The sequence below is a fragment of the Microchirus variegatus genome (assembly GCF_963457635.1).
Source record: "Microchirus variegatus genome assembly, chromosome: 20".
In the NCBI taxonomy this organism is placed as follows: domain Eukaryota; kingdom Metazoa; phylum Chordata; class Actinopteri; order Pleuronectiformes; family Soleidae; genus Microchirus; species Microchirus variegatus.
In genome coordinates, this window is record NC_139821.1 from 4,990,808 (window position 1) to 5,005,348 (window position 14,541).

Genomic DNA, 14,541 nt, shown 5'->3' on the forward strand with positions numbered 1-14,541 from the left:
TATGAGTTCAAGATACTAGTTATAGTAAAAATGGAGGTGAAATGCTAGTACTTAATGCTATATTGGCTAATAAACAGTCTTAACCACGGTAACTTGGACTTTGCCTATGTTTGAGTTAAAGCTAGGTTTTCTAGCTAGCTAATCCAGTACTTTTGATAAAAATATAATGTGGTTTATCCTTGCTAACTAAGCTAGCTAGTTCACATTCAAGCAGGTGAAAGTCTTTTTGAGCAGCACTATTCAACTTTTTCAAACATTAAATCAACAGCTTGGGTGTGTAGCAACTCAGTGTGTTTACATGCATGTTAAAAGTCTGATTTTAGTCAGACTAAGACAATAATTTGTGACGTAAACATGCTAGTCCGACTAAAATCGATCTAGTCTTAGTCGGACTAACGTACCTGGATAATTCGATTCATATAGTCTGATTACTTGTGCATGCTTAGTCGGACTGGAGTCGGACTTGGCGTTCTCCTTACTCCTTCCAGGCCTGTCTTAGTCTGACTAAGGCCTTAGCTTGATTAAACTGCGTTTAAACTGTGAGAGCAATGTGTAATTTAATAACAGTCAGAGGCTTTAAGAGCTGCCAGAATTGGGCCCATTAAGTTTAGAAGTGGCCTAACTCTGACTTGAGGTCAGTTGGAAAGAGGTCGTCAAACATCTGCTTTCACCGTCACAGTGTTTTGCCGTCGCAGCACATCCAGCCAAAGTCGCGTAGCGTTGCTTTAAATAAAACACTTTTCCTTTTTTTTCCCTGCTCGTGTCGGCCTTTCGGACAAATAAAACGCACTGGAGTCGTTCTCCTGATGTTTAGCTGTGTTTCTATAACCTCATCCACACCACAGTGACTCATGGAGAAAATCCAGAGAGCTGCTGGCTGAGGTCTGCAGATTCTTCCTCTTGTCGTCGAAATGAGCGAACGTTTAGGAGGAAATAAAAGTCGTGCGACGACATAATCCCAGAACAAATGTCTCCTCTCCGCACTTTTGCTGCGAGAAAGGCCGATAGAGTTTAAATAATGAACGAGCAGAGGGAGGAAAAAGACATTACGTCTGCTATTGTAATCCGTAATTACACGACGACTTTAAAGCACAATCTCACGCGGGGGCGGGGGTTATTTTTCGGGGGATGTGAATTATTGGACTAAAGGCAACAGAAAGAAGCTGCCTGCGTACTTCGTGCCCATTTTCTTGGACTGCTCCTTTTTATTTTTCCTGAATTAAGTTTTTTTTTATTGCGTAACCATTTTTTTTTTGTATCATTATTATTATTTTTGCTCGGCCCTTTTGCACAAATCACTGCTTTTTGTCTGAGTTGTCGCCATTGAACCAAATTGTAAGTAGTTTTTTTATGGGGAAAAAAAACAAAAAAAAGTGTGTGTTCAAAAAAACAACACACACACACACACACACTGCACGACGAACAACAACAACAACAACCCGGCGACTCAGCATCACTGTGTAGTTGTGTAGACCTACGGGAAACAGACGTGACTCTGTGTGTGCTCTCGACACAAAGAGTGCGTGAGTGGAGCAATTATTTTTATGAAATGCAACGCTATGGATATATTAACTTTTGCAAAAAAAAAAAAAAATTAAAAAAGAAGAAGGAAAAAAAAACACACCATCTTGTTTACCTGTAAAATATTATGTCAAAAATAAAAAGAAAATCTTGACACGACACATGAAAGATTCACCGAGGAGACGCTGCTGTGTGCTTTATTTCTGTTTGTTATGACTTTCGTCAAATTATAACGTAGTTTCAGACGGTTTTATGTGAGATTATGAGATTACAGCTATAATTTCTGTGTCTTCTGTATAAATAATGCTAATAATGAATAGCTGATGAGCTCTAATTGCTAATTTGCTGATTCATTTAGAAAAGAAAACAACCTTACAGTGTGTTACAGAACACTACGGGTTCAAAACGTTTAAGTTATATTATCTTATATAATATATCTATTTTTTTTTATCTTAATATCAAAGAAAAAATACTCTAAATGAATAAATAACTGCTCATCTCCCAAGTTATAAGTGATTAATCTGCATTTCTAACTAATACAGTGTTCTTGAAATGTCCCTTTTATTGCTTTGTACCACTGTAGTGCCTCTCTTTGGCCACACGGTGGCGCCTGAAGAGCGCAGTGAAATCCTGCAAATAAATACCACCACCAAAACACACACACACACACACACACACACACACATTTTTCATTATCTCATGAAATGTAGTTGCACTCAAGTTGGACTCAAGTTTGCTGCTGATTTACATTAATATTTGTTTATTTTATTATGGCGCAATTTTAGAAGAATAATTAATATACAGAGAGCTCAGTGTCTTTGGTTGCCTCGTGTGCACTTCTCCCATGCGTCCACTAGAGGTCAGTGTGGACCAGGCTGACATTCCTATGCTGCATGGTTTCATAATCTCCTCTGACCTTATGTTAAGTTATTAGTGCAGACTCGTATGCCACATATAGTATATATAGTAAATTAAATATATATGACATTTCCTGCTTTAAATTTTCCATAAACAGGAAATGCACTGACGTGTGTGTGTGTGTGCGTGTGTGTGTGTGCACTTCCTTTCAGTTGGTGCTGTGGCACACCTCATGACAAATAGTGAGATCATCTCATGTGTCTTCAGTGAGTCCAGCAGACATTGAGGATTCAGCACCAGCAGCAGCAGCAGCAGAGGACAAGCTCTCCTGCAGAGGCAGCAGTGCCGGTCACGGGGGGGGATGGGGGGGGGTGAATTAATCCAGCGCTGCACTCATTTTCTCCAGCAGGAGAAGCATGGCCCATGCCCAGAGACCTCGCCGTGTTCGCCGACCTCTGACACGTGTACGTTAACGAAGACACTGAATGTCCACAAAAAAACGTCCTGCAGATCCGGTCACTGATCACAAACACAGCAGGTATGACTCAGACTTTCACAGCAGCAGCAGCAGCAGCAGCAGCCGTCGACGATGATGATGATGATGGACTTGTTTTACCTCCTCCTCCTCCTCCTCCTCCTCCTCCTCTGCTGACGTCTCACCTCACACTTGCATCCCCCTCCCAAACATCCTGTCTTGCGTCTTCAGCAGCCAGTGAAACTACACACAAAGACGTGTCTTTTTTACTTCAAATATGACTTTTTAACATTTAAATTAAAGGTTGCCTCATGAAATACACACCTCCTTAAGTCCATGACACCTTAAAGAATGTATCTGCTCCACATCATCGCCGATAGACGACTTCCCACGGCTGGAAACTCGAAGTTTGTTCCCCGCTATCTTTTTCGCGCCAAATCCCATAGAGAAAAATCACCATTTTCTTTTTTTTTACCTCACGCCAACACTGCACTTTGTAGTCGAGCGACATTTAGATTTCCACTCTGAAAAGTTCTGTAAAAGTGAGAATATATTATTAATATGAAGATATCACAGCCGTCCCGACACGGTGCTCAAACTGTGGTGCGTGTACCACAAGTGGTACGCCAGCTTCCTCTGGTGGTCCGTGGAGGATATAATATTAAATTTAATTAAATAATAAGAAATAAGAGTCATGTGAGGAAGAGGAGGACGATTGCACAACCGCGGATTTTTTTTTTTTTATTAGAGAGAGAGAGAGAGGGCCACTTCACGTCCTGTCCTGTGGCTCAGAGACCAGTTTGACATCCAGTTCCTCGGGTTTCCGACGCCTTTTTCACTCTCGCGTCACTTGTCCCAAATGCCTATGCGATTACACATCGCTCTCCGGAGACGTCGTCTGCCTCAACCAGTTCTGCAGCCTTAACCCTAACCCTACACCCCCCCCCCCCCCCACACACACACACACACACGCACCAACCTCCAACCATGTGCTCGTGTACTTCCACAGAGATTTTCACAGTTGTTGTTGTTGTTACGCAGCAAAACGTCCGTGCCCTTCAGCAAAGGAACACGACCGACGCCGCGTTAGACGCTGAGTCATAATCGGAGCGATAAGAAAGGAGTTTTTAAAAGTGTTCTCCCGGGCAACAGGCGGCGGGATAATAAGCAATATGGTGGCATTTGATGTCTGATTAGTGAGTTTAAATACGATGAAAGGATCTTTAATTTAACTGTCAGGTGTTTTACAGACAATAATAACTGTCTTGTTGTGTTATAATTCCTTCCTTCAACATAAAAATGAAAGACTTTTTAAACATTAATATGACATTTTTTATTCTTCATTCAGTCATAACGCTGCCGTTTCTCCCCCCCCCCCCCCCCCCCCCGACTTACGGACTTGGACAGAGGTGTTCCGGTTGAATATGTCCGACTAGGAAAATTCGGAAATTCCAGTAAGATTGCTAATCTGTATTATGACATAGAAAATCGTATTCGCCAATTTTTCTTTTTTTTTGTTGTTGGTACGATAAACAGACGAGTATCGTTCACGAAACCTGCCAAGACGCACGCCAAATTCAAAATGGCCGACTTCCTGTCGAGTCGAGGTCACGGTGCCCATTGGGTTTTTTGTCCGTCTTGGGCTGAACCACATTCCCACCGAATTTCGTGAAATTTGGCGCAACTAAATTTTGGCCCGCTCCATCTCAAGTTTGACCTGAGGGGGCGCTATTAATTGTCACAACTGAATTATTTTATATATATATATTAATAAAATCACCAGTTTTATAATAAAAAGCTGTTAAATGTTAGGCCCCCCCCACAGTGTCCTTTTGGCCCCCACATTCTCTTGAAACGCCCCTGTCCAGAAGATGCCACACATTCCCAGTTTATGACAAATAAAAACATCCAATATCCGGATTTATGTTCACATATAATCGCTGAAGAATGCCCCCCCCCCCCCCCCCCCAATGTTCCAGTGTTTCTCACGTGTTGATTTTGAACCACGTACCGAGAAGATTCCAGCAGTCAAGAAAAAACGTCCCCGAGCGACGTCTGAAAGTCGCCAGATTTTTGAATGAAGTCTGGTCTGGTTTGCCCGGAGCGGAACGGAGTGCGGGGACCGGCAGGACGAGGACGAGGACGGGGGAGGGAGGGGAGGGCCCACGGGCGGAGATGACACGCCCTGCCCACTCATAATTGTGTGCCAGTGTGCTGCTGTCATTTCGCAGTCTGCTCACTTACGGGAAGTCCACGTTTTGCGTGGCTGAGACGACCGGGCTTTTTCCACGGTGGAAGTATCGCAGCAGCAGCAGCAGCAGCCTGAGCCCAGGAACGACCGGTGGGAGGAGGCAGAGAGTCCGCAGCAGCCGCGCCGCACAACCGCAGGAGGAAGGAACCGCCCGCACCATCACATATTTACGGTAAGAACCTTTTTTTTTTTTTTTGTTCCCTCGTCATGTGTGTGTGAGTGTGTCCTTGTTTAACGTGTACTGCGTGTTTTTTTTATTTTTATTTTTATTTCGTACACGGCTGTGTGGAGCCGGCGGTGTGTCATGGCACGCAGCTGCTGGAGCATCTCTCGCTCGCGGCGGTGTCGGTGCTCGCAGCCGCGGGAGGCGAGCATCCTCACACTGGGGGAGGGAACGTGAAAGCACGCCGCTGGTGAACATGTGTTATTATGTTTTAACGACGTCAGCTCTTTAAAACAACAACAACAACAACAACACGGAGCGTGGTGTGCGGAGACAGCGCTGCTTGGCACTGAGCTGTAGCCGCCTCCGACAGCGCGGCGGCGGGCAGACAGCGGGACAGTCAGAGCCGCAGTCAGCGTGGAGCAGCTGCGGGAAGCTCGCGACGGTTAACCGGAAACGGAGCGCACCACGGCGCTTCAAAATAAAAGCGCGCAACTGTTACGCATTAAAACTAAGGGAAATATAGATGGAAGTATACATTTTGTAACATAATAATCTTCATAATCATTTTAAGTGATAAAGCGCTTCTCGACGTTACACGACGTGGCTAAAATAGCAGCAGATCCACAGCTAGCCCATTGTAATGATGACTTTATCGGTCTTTTCAACTTCAGAAATACCACTCTCTGATGTGAGAGATCTTATCTGTAGATGCTAATCGGAGCGTGATTGATCGCAGATTCTAAGCGATACGGAGGTGACATTGAGATGATCTCTGATATCCTTAAGATTCCGTAAGTGTTGCCTGCTATAAGGACGACGCTGGAGCCGCTACGTGGGAAAACAATTTTAAGACTGACGTCGTATTCTATTGAAGAAGATCGGAAATTAAACCAGAAGTGAATTTTAAACATTTAATACGACTCAATTTATCTAATTCTACTCATTAAAAAAAAAAGTTGGAATCGACTGTTTTTACTTTGAAAAGTTGTACCGGAAGTAGCGCGTTAACTGCCGCTGATTTGACCCAACCAACGCGAAAACCTTGGCTTTTGACGGATTTATGACAACGTTAAAAAAAAAAAATCGTCAACCTCGTGGACCGTCTCAGTGATTAATAACAGAAGAGGATATTTATTTAAAATGTAGGAAACCAGGAAGTACTGATCTTGCCTCTATGTGTGTGTGTGTGTGTGTGTGTGTGTGTGAGATGACACCTGACATCATGATGTGATCAGTTTTCACATCACAGATCTGTATGATTTATTTATTTTACTTTATTTGTAACCTTGGTCGAAAATGTATTGAACCCATACATTTAAATAGCCGTATGGTCACATCTGTGCATGGTGATGTCACCGTATGCAGGTCAAAGGTCACCCGTAAGTTCCCCCGCAACGACGTCGTCAACATCGTTTCAGGAAACCCCCTGAAACTAAAAAAAAACAAAAAACGCTGTAGTACATATGCCCGGACTGGAAGTGGCGCCGTTTCCGTGTGAATATTTAATCGCGACTTTACTTTTGAAACCTCTAAAGGCTCGCGTTTTGAGATTTTTCCCCCACTCTCGGAGGCGTTTCCCCCTCAAAAAAAAATCCAGGTTTCGGTGTCTCTGTGTGGACGTAACACCTCTCAGACAAAAAAAAAAATATGCGTATTCACCTAAACCTGTTTTCCGTGTGGACGGGCCTGTTTTCCTTCAAACTGGAATTTTTTACCTGTGGAGAACACGAAAAATAGTTTTTTTTAAACTCTCCTACATGTGATTATAAGAAGAAAAACATCACTGCACCTTAACGATAAAAAGAAAATCAACTAAAAACTGTGAAAATACAACAAATTAAATTAAAATTAAAAGTATTAATTAAAAGGAAGGACTTTGAAAACTGGTAGTTTCGGTTGAGGGAGTTCAGTTTCTGTGTTGGCTTTGATGTTGTGTGTATTTAATTTTAATTCTAAAGACAATAAAAGGTCTAATTAAAATGGGTGTGATGTGCTAATATTTTCCTGTTCTTGCGTTGTAAGAACCTTCTGCTGTGTTTGGAATAATAAAGCAAGAGGAATTAAAGTCGCGGTTTGTGTCGGTATTTAGAGGTTTTAAGAGCTTTTAAGAACAGAGGCGTAACTCCTCTGTGTTTGTTTGTGTGTTTGTGTTTATCTACCTTCATATCACTGTTCTGTTTACACAGGAAAGTAAAAGTGAACTCCCATGACTTCATAACCCTCTAAATCTACTGTCTCACAGTTTAATAGCATGAAAGGATTTAAAACACACACCCTCGCGACACTTCGAACCTAATTTTATGGCCGTTTAAACGCATTAATTCTGCTTTTTTAAGTTTGGAAAGAGAGCGAGTGGTCGCTCTGTAAACACGGAACATAAAGTAAACTCTCGTATCGACGATTAAATCCATGAGATAAAAGAGAGCATGATTCAACAGGTTCTTGATTTTCCTCAGAAATGCATTCGCTAACTTTGCATGCGCCGCTAACATTGGCGATTTTGAGAGCTCAATGTTTAGGTTTAAAAAGTTAAAGGTGCCATATGTAAGAATGTGGCCAACAACGGTTACTACGTCCAAATTCAAAATCACGAGGTCTTTTATGGTTCGTTTTCTGACATAACTGGCAACCCGTGGTTGCTCGGCAGCTGAGACTCTACTGACTGCAATGATTGGTAGACGGCGGTAGGTGGCGCCGCATGCCAAAACATGATTTCAAAACATAAACATGATTTGCAGTCTGCAAAATATATTTTTTAATGCAAATATTTTGCCATATAAACCAGTGGTTTACATACAGTATAATTTACAGCTATATGTCGTATAACCGCAACAAAATGGTGTAAAAAAAACACCTAATGTGCTTTTTCTCTGACGAAACTCGCAAATAAAAGTAATTTCCATTAGAAAGGTAGCTAAACGTGATTAAAATTGCTAATGTGCGTTATGTTTTTGTAATTAATTGTGATTTTGAGCTAACTGTAGCACTTTATTAGCACAGCTCGCTAACACGCCACAGAACCTCGCAAAGAGCAAGCACCAAAAAAAAAAAAAAATATCCCTAATGGAAAAGCAAAAAATAACCGAGTCGTGCTAGAACTGTATATCGCTAAAGTGCCATTCGAGGACAACGTGTCCACAGAAGAAGGGGAGAACAAAAAAATGCTGCTGCATCTGCAATAACGTTAGCCTGATGCTAATATTACACTCCCACTGGTAGCTGAAAGTTTTCAGACGACTCAGCAGATTTTACTCTCACAGCTTGGCCGTATGTGTATTTTAGGACACTTTTCTTTTTGCCTCAGTAAGGGATTTAGTACTTAATGTCTGAGTTCTTGTTAGTACTGTCACTCTTTGTAAGCAGCTAACTAAGCTAGCCAAGCTAGCAAGAGTGCCGTGCCCAGATACCCGTTATTTTTTTTCCCCCTAAAAGCATCTTGTTTTCACTCCAGTAGATGATGCTACACCACTGCATGTACAGTATATGCTAGCAGTGTTTTAGCAGGTTTTTAACCAACAAGACTGATAAAAAATAGACAATTTAAGCGCTAGTAGCTCAGTCTGCCTCCATTTAATTTCATTTGTTTAGTGACCCAAGCATCTCAGACCTTTACAAATCGTCATAAAGTCTGGAATCAGTGAATAATTAAGCATTTTTTGCCCCCCAAAAAACTCAAATTTATTTGTGTTTCTCAGCTGTTAGCTAAGAACAGTCAACAGGGCCTCGCGACTTTAGCGCTAACGTAGCACCTGATGAATCTCCCATCAATCAATTCAATGGTCCTCATGGATTCTTCATGTCATGGATCACTAAACGCGTTAACGCCACCGTCTGTGTCTCCTTTTGTTATTCGTCCACTCAAACATTCATAATTCAGGAGTCCCCCGGACCCGATCGATAGCAGACGCTTATCCTCCGCTAATGCATCGATCGTCCAGCGCTGTAATGAAGTGGAACTGTTTGTGCCGAGTCATGGAACTGTGTTGTTAAGTGCTGTGTCACGAAAACGGCAGATTTAAGTCGTTTCAGTGCATTTTTCCTGTCTGTGACTCAAGCTAACCGCTTCGTACGTTCGTAAAACGGTCGAAAAATGACCGTATCGACTAGAAGACGATCTCGAGTCGGACTAGACGAGATATTTAGACCACGTGCTGCTCAGGAAAGTGGTTATACATGTCATAAATCGCGTGAAACGCCGGCCGATTTCCTCCCTTCCTTCCTGCATCTTTACAGTGTCAGGTGGTTTGAGAAGGCGATGTGATAAAGATAAAGATGTGGTCTGGGATGAGAGGATTGCAGCCTCCCTCCTCCTCCTCCTTCATCACACAAAACAGCCTCTGCAAGGATTCAGTTCCGTTTTTCTTGATTTTTGATGTCAGCGCACGTCACTGTTTGTTGGACATTTTGTTTGGAGACGCTCTGTATGTTCCACGTACGACCATAAATCACCCCTGTGAATGCAGCTCGTCTGCTTCGCTGTCGCCATTGAGAGGGAAGCAAATGCAGCGTGGGTGTCGCCTCATCACATGTGTCATGGAAAGAGCAACTGGGGGGGGGGATGCGGAGGGGGGACTACTTTTTTACAGACGACCAAACCACTACTTAATTAAAGGTGCATTATGTAATAAATCTAAAGCAACTGGCCGTAAAATCCTCCTTATATGTCACAGAGACTCAGGAATAATGTTCATATAACAAACTGAACTCACCAACAACAACAGTACAGACAAAATATTTGCATAAAAAAAAATAAAAAAAATTTGCAGACTGCAAATCATGTTTTGGCATGTGGCGCCACCTACCGCCGTCTACCAATCATTGCAGTCAGTAGAGTCTCAGCTGCCGAGCAACCACGGATTGCCAGTTACGTCAGAAAAACAAAACCTAAAAGACCTCGGTATTTTGAATTTGAATGTAGTAACTGTTTTTGGCCACATTCTTACATATGGCACCTTTAATCGAAGTTAAAGTTAGTAACTGATTACTAAACGATTAATTGTTGCGGCGCAAGAACAAGAGAGCGCTTAGTTATTTTTGGCCTGTGATGGATATTATTTTTCATTTGGCCGCGAACCAAAAACATAAAGACGGCAACTGCTAATCATCCTCGACGGCGCCGTTGGTCGTTGCGTCTTGTTCTGGTTTTGAAAAATGTTGCTCTAGCTGCAAACGATAATTAAAACAAGTTTCTGCTTCTTAAATGTGAATATTTTTGGTCCGTGGACAAAACCGAGACACTTGAGAACAACATCGTCATTTTTGACGTTTGGGACGCACAAATCAACATTTTCTGACATTTTGTGGAGAGAAATTTGATTGATTGAGCATTTGTTCTTCAAGCTTCCTTGACGATGTTCGACTAATTATAGTAGAAGCGGTCGTAAAATGAAGCTATTTTGTTTTTCAAGTGCCTCACAGTGTTGGTTTAAGTCCTGTGAGAACCACGAGTTCCACCGCGGTCCATCCATCCGTCGATTGTTGAAGCTGTCAGTCGTTTGCTTGCATCACCTTCTTTTGTGCATGAGTGACACGCAAATGCTTCCCCGAACCGGCCAAAGCCGTTTCTCCTCATTCCTCGGGGGCCGTTCCGTCATCGCGACGACGACGCATCGCCGCCCGATCTCTGCTGCGCTTCGAATTCCCACGGACTTGCTCGTATACGTACGATCTCGTCACTCACCGCATGATTTGCCTGTGTTTAGCTGCCAAGAAGCCACTGTTGCTCTTCAGCCTGGATTATAAATGCTTACAACAACATGTGCCGCGTTGTTTACCCCCCCCCGACACAATAAATATAAGCTGAAAGTAGGTGACGCGCGGTTCCCACAGAGCCTTAATGAAGAGGCTGTGTCGCTGCACCTGTGGTTGTCTGGTTCTCATGGGAGGCACCGGGGCTAGGTTTGAATCAGCGTTTGGTACAAAGGCAACAGATAGTGAGGATAAATGAGCTGCAGACCGGGGTCAATGGCTGTAAGGAGGAGGGAGTGCCAACCCTCTTTGCAGACCATTCGCAAAAAAATCTTTGCAGTGTTCATTTGTTTGTTGTATGACAATCCTTGAGCAGACTCTGACAGAAATGTGCTTTATTAATGACGAGGAGGATGTGGGTTTCAAAGAAGAAACCCTTTGAAGGCCAGATACTGGCCTTTTTCTGCACCTCAGAAGTCTGTTGTGGCCAACATGATGTAAATGTGGGAATCCGGCCCATATCCGCGGCGGTACAAACCTGCCCTACCTGAGCACGCCCTACATTCTGTGCAGTCCACAATGTGCTGACTGTGGCTGTGTTTCCGGCACAGCTGTTGCCACACTCCAGTTTGAATCAAAAAAGAGACAAAGAAGAACCATTGTTTTGTCAAGTTGCGCAAATGGGCGCACCGGTACCCACACCGGTGTGTGTGTGACGCATCGCTGAAACGGTTGCAAGGACATAATGAAAGGGGACGAACGCAACCGGAATGGAATCTGAGATTGAGTACACGACTCGTGCGTCAATCGCGAGACTGACGCGGACTCAAATATGCGGCGAAACGGCGTCCACGCGAGCGCCAGCCAAAGTGCCGCATGGAATGCAGAACTCTGTGTGAACAGCGCGGTATGTGCCTGAACTCCTTGTCACAAATTTCCCCCAAGAACAAGAGACAATATTCCTTTGTAGACTTTTTAGGATCTGAGTGATCTGAATTATTAATACTGCCTCCCCCACAAAAAACAGTCTTTCCTTTAGACAGGGCCGTTTCTAGCTGTTTGGGGGCCCTATGCGAGATACTGTTTGGGGTAGAGATAGTAGAGATTCCTAACTTTTTCTGATTACCCCACAAACACATGCTTTGCAAATATATGCATAATGAATGCATCCAATACATGCAAATAAAGACAGGTACTTTTAATTCTCAAAAATATAATAAAATATGAGTCTGAACTTGCAGTTTGGGGGCCCCCTGGTGGCTGTGGGGCCCTATGCAGCTGCATAGTCCGCATATAGCAAGAAACGGCTCTGCCTTTAGACTTTAGATTTTGGCCAACCAGCTCTGCAGCCCCACAAGGATCCGTCATGGTCGTCCTTGTTCTGGAACTTGAGACTGACATAATTGCTATTGGATGAGAAAGGAAGAGAAGCCATATATTTGTGCGGGGGGGAAGTCGTTAAACGACAGAAAGGGGGACTTAATTGAGGGATCGAGCAGATGTTGTAGACGACGGTCGCCCCGTGACCTCTTCTCGTCTCCATCTGTGGCTCTCGTGGGCCTCCTGGCTTGTTAATAACCAGATGGGGGGGAAATTGCGATGGGGCCCCGATGACACTGAACCCCCCCACATGGACGCCGGTTGTCTGTTAACAGCATGTCACGGCAAGTTTAATGGAAAGGATGTGGAGGTCATTTGGTGGCAGCGAGGTCCCCACTGATTAATGGAGCCGGTGACGACCACCACCAGCACCACCAACCCGCTCTGCAGCTTCTGTGTCGCAAGCAGACAGTCGTTATAACATGGATAACATCTATATCCCCACATTGATGACTTGTTTCTGTAGATGTTTCAGCTCACAGGTAACATCTCAGTTGGGTCCGCGGGGCTGCAATTTATGCTCATGCACGTGCAAACAAACTTAAGTGCTGACTGCGCGATTGTTCAGGCCACCCAGCTTACTCACCACCAGACATAACATTCATTTTTGTATGCTGCCAGAAAACATTTCCCATGAACATTCAGTGGAAACAGTATTGGATGTAAACACAACAAGTCGGGAAATGATGGGGTGTGCAGCAGAGGTGGATTTCGTGACTGTTTGTTTGTTTGTTTGTTTGTTTTTTAACGCCGAATTTACCTGATATTTATTTGTTGTCCAAAATTGGGCCCAAAATGGGTTTTCTGGTTTCCACATGGCTGCGAGACTGAAAATACCCATCAAAATAGTACATGTAGTCTATCTCTATGGAGGCAAAATAAACATTTACATACATAACTAGTCTGTGATAAGTACAACAGTTCAGAAATGGCGTAATCCAAAAAGATAATATAGATTATATAATGACCACCGCATACTTAAAGAAGTGCTAGATTGAGCTCTTCCCCATCGTCACATTGACCTACAGCGAGGGTCAAAGCATCGCAAAACATAGTCCGTCCAGTTAACTGCTTTATTTCATAGTGAAGATGACGCGAAGGACCTAAGATGACGTGTTGACGTCATCGTAGGGTTTTTTTTTATAATCACCTATGTGCAGATTGGACTTGCGGCGACCTTGATACTCTTTGCTGTTTCAGTATCTGTTGTGGTTCTCGGGCAGATTAGATGTCGTGGAAGTCAAAGAAGCTGCACCTCTTTCTTTTTAGCGGCCTGTCAAACAAGGCGTCCGTCTTCCACCTCCACAAGACGAGCAAGAATAGCAGGATTTGCGAGGTGCAGCCTTGACAGCCCCCAACGGTCTGGACCGACTGGTAACGCAAGATCTGCCGTGCACGTGCGTCCTACAGGCTTCTGTGTCTGAAGGTTGTTTTTTTTTTTTTTTCCTTTTTAAAGGCAGTAACAATGCAATCACGCGACGTTTGTATGAGGGACACCGACCCGGTGTTGGACGAACGCCCAGCCTCCCCGTGCATCGACGGTGTGGCAGGCGGCCAAAACTATGCATCGCTTACTTTTATACCTCAGTCTTTGCTTTTCCCTCCAGCGACCTGAAGCATAAATATCTCACCGGAGCAATTTTCTCTCCGTTACCCGTCTTGATGTAGTGATGAACAGTTGTGTAATGACAGGAGAAGTCAGAGTGATAATGCTTCAGTCGCAGACATCGCAACGTAGCTCAGCGTTTGGCAGACGTGCTTTTGAAGTGAACCAGGAAGCAGATTGTCAAAGCGAGAACGCAGGCGGACCGCCACCCATGTATTTACCATCCAAGACTAAAGATATTAAGGGATTTATCGGGGAAATATGTGCATTATCTTTGCTTTATGTTAGTATACTTATTAGGAACGCGGAGGATGTACCAGTCAGAAATCAACAATGTTGTTCCATAAAACCCAATGGATAAAGTAGAACATAGTTTCCTAGATTATTTCGGTAATTCTAATCTCATTACTAGTCAGTTCTTCTACGTTAGGGGTGGGAATCGCAGGTTTCGTCACGATACGATACGGGATGCAAATACGCGATACCAATAAAAGCACGATATACTGCGATTTTGTGATTTTGTGACATACATATCGCGATACGTCACGATATCTAACTGAAGAAAGCAAAACATTCACGTGAAAAGTTACAAGTGC

The 14,541-nt window shown here is 43.6% G+C and overlaps 1 protein-coding gene across 1 annotated transcript in view; it reads left to right on the plus strand.

The window, feature by feature from the left end:
- Nucleotides 1-5,251: 5,251 nt before the first annotated feature.
- The window catches only part of LOC310941958 (fatty acyl-CoA reductase 1), a gene marked incomplete at its 3' end in the record, with an annotated part of 49,880 nt that continues 40,590 nt past the window's right edge, over nt 5,252-14,541 (plus strand). Inside the window, exon 1 of the mRNA XM_083907219.1 lies at nt 5,252-5,277. The remainder of the gene's footprint in view (nt 5,278-14,541) is intronic.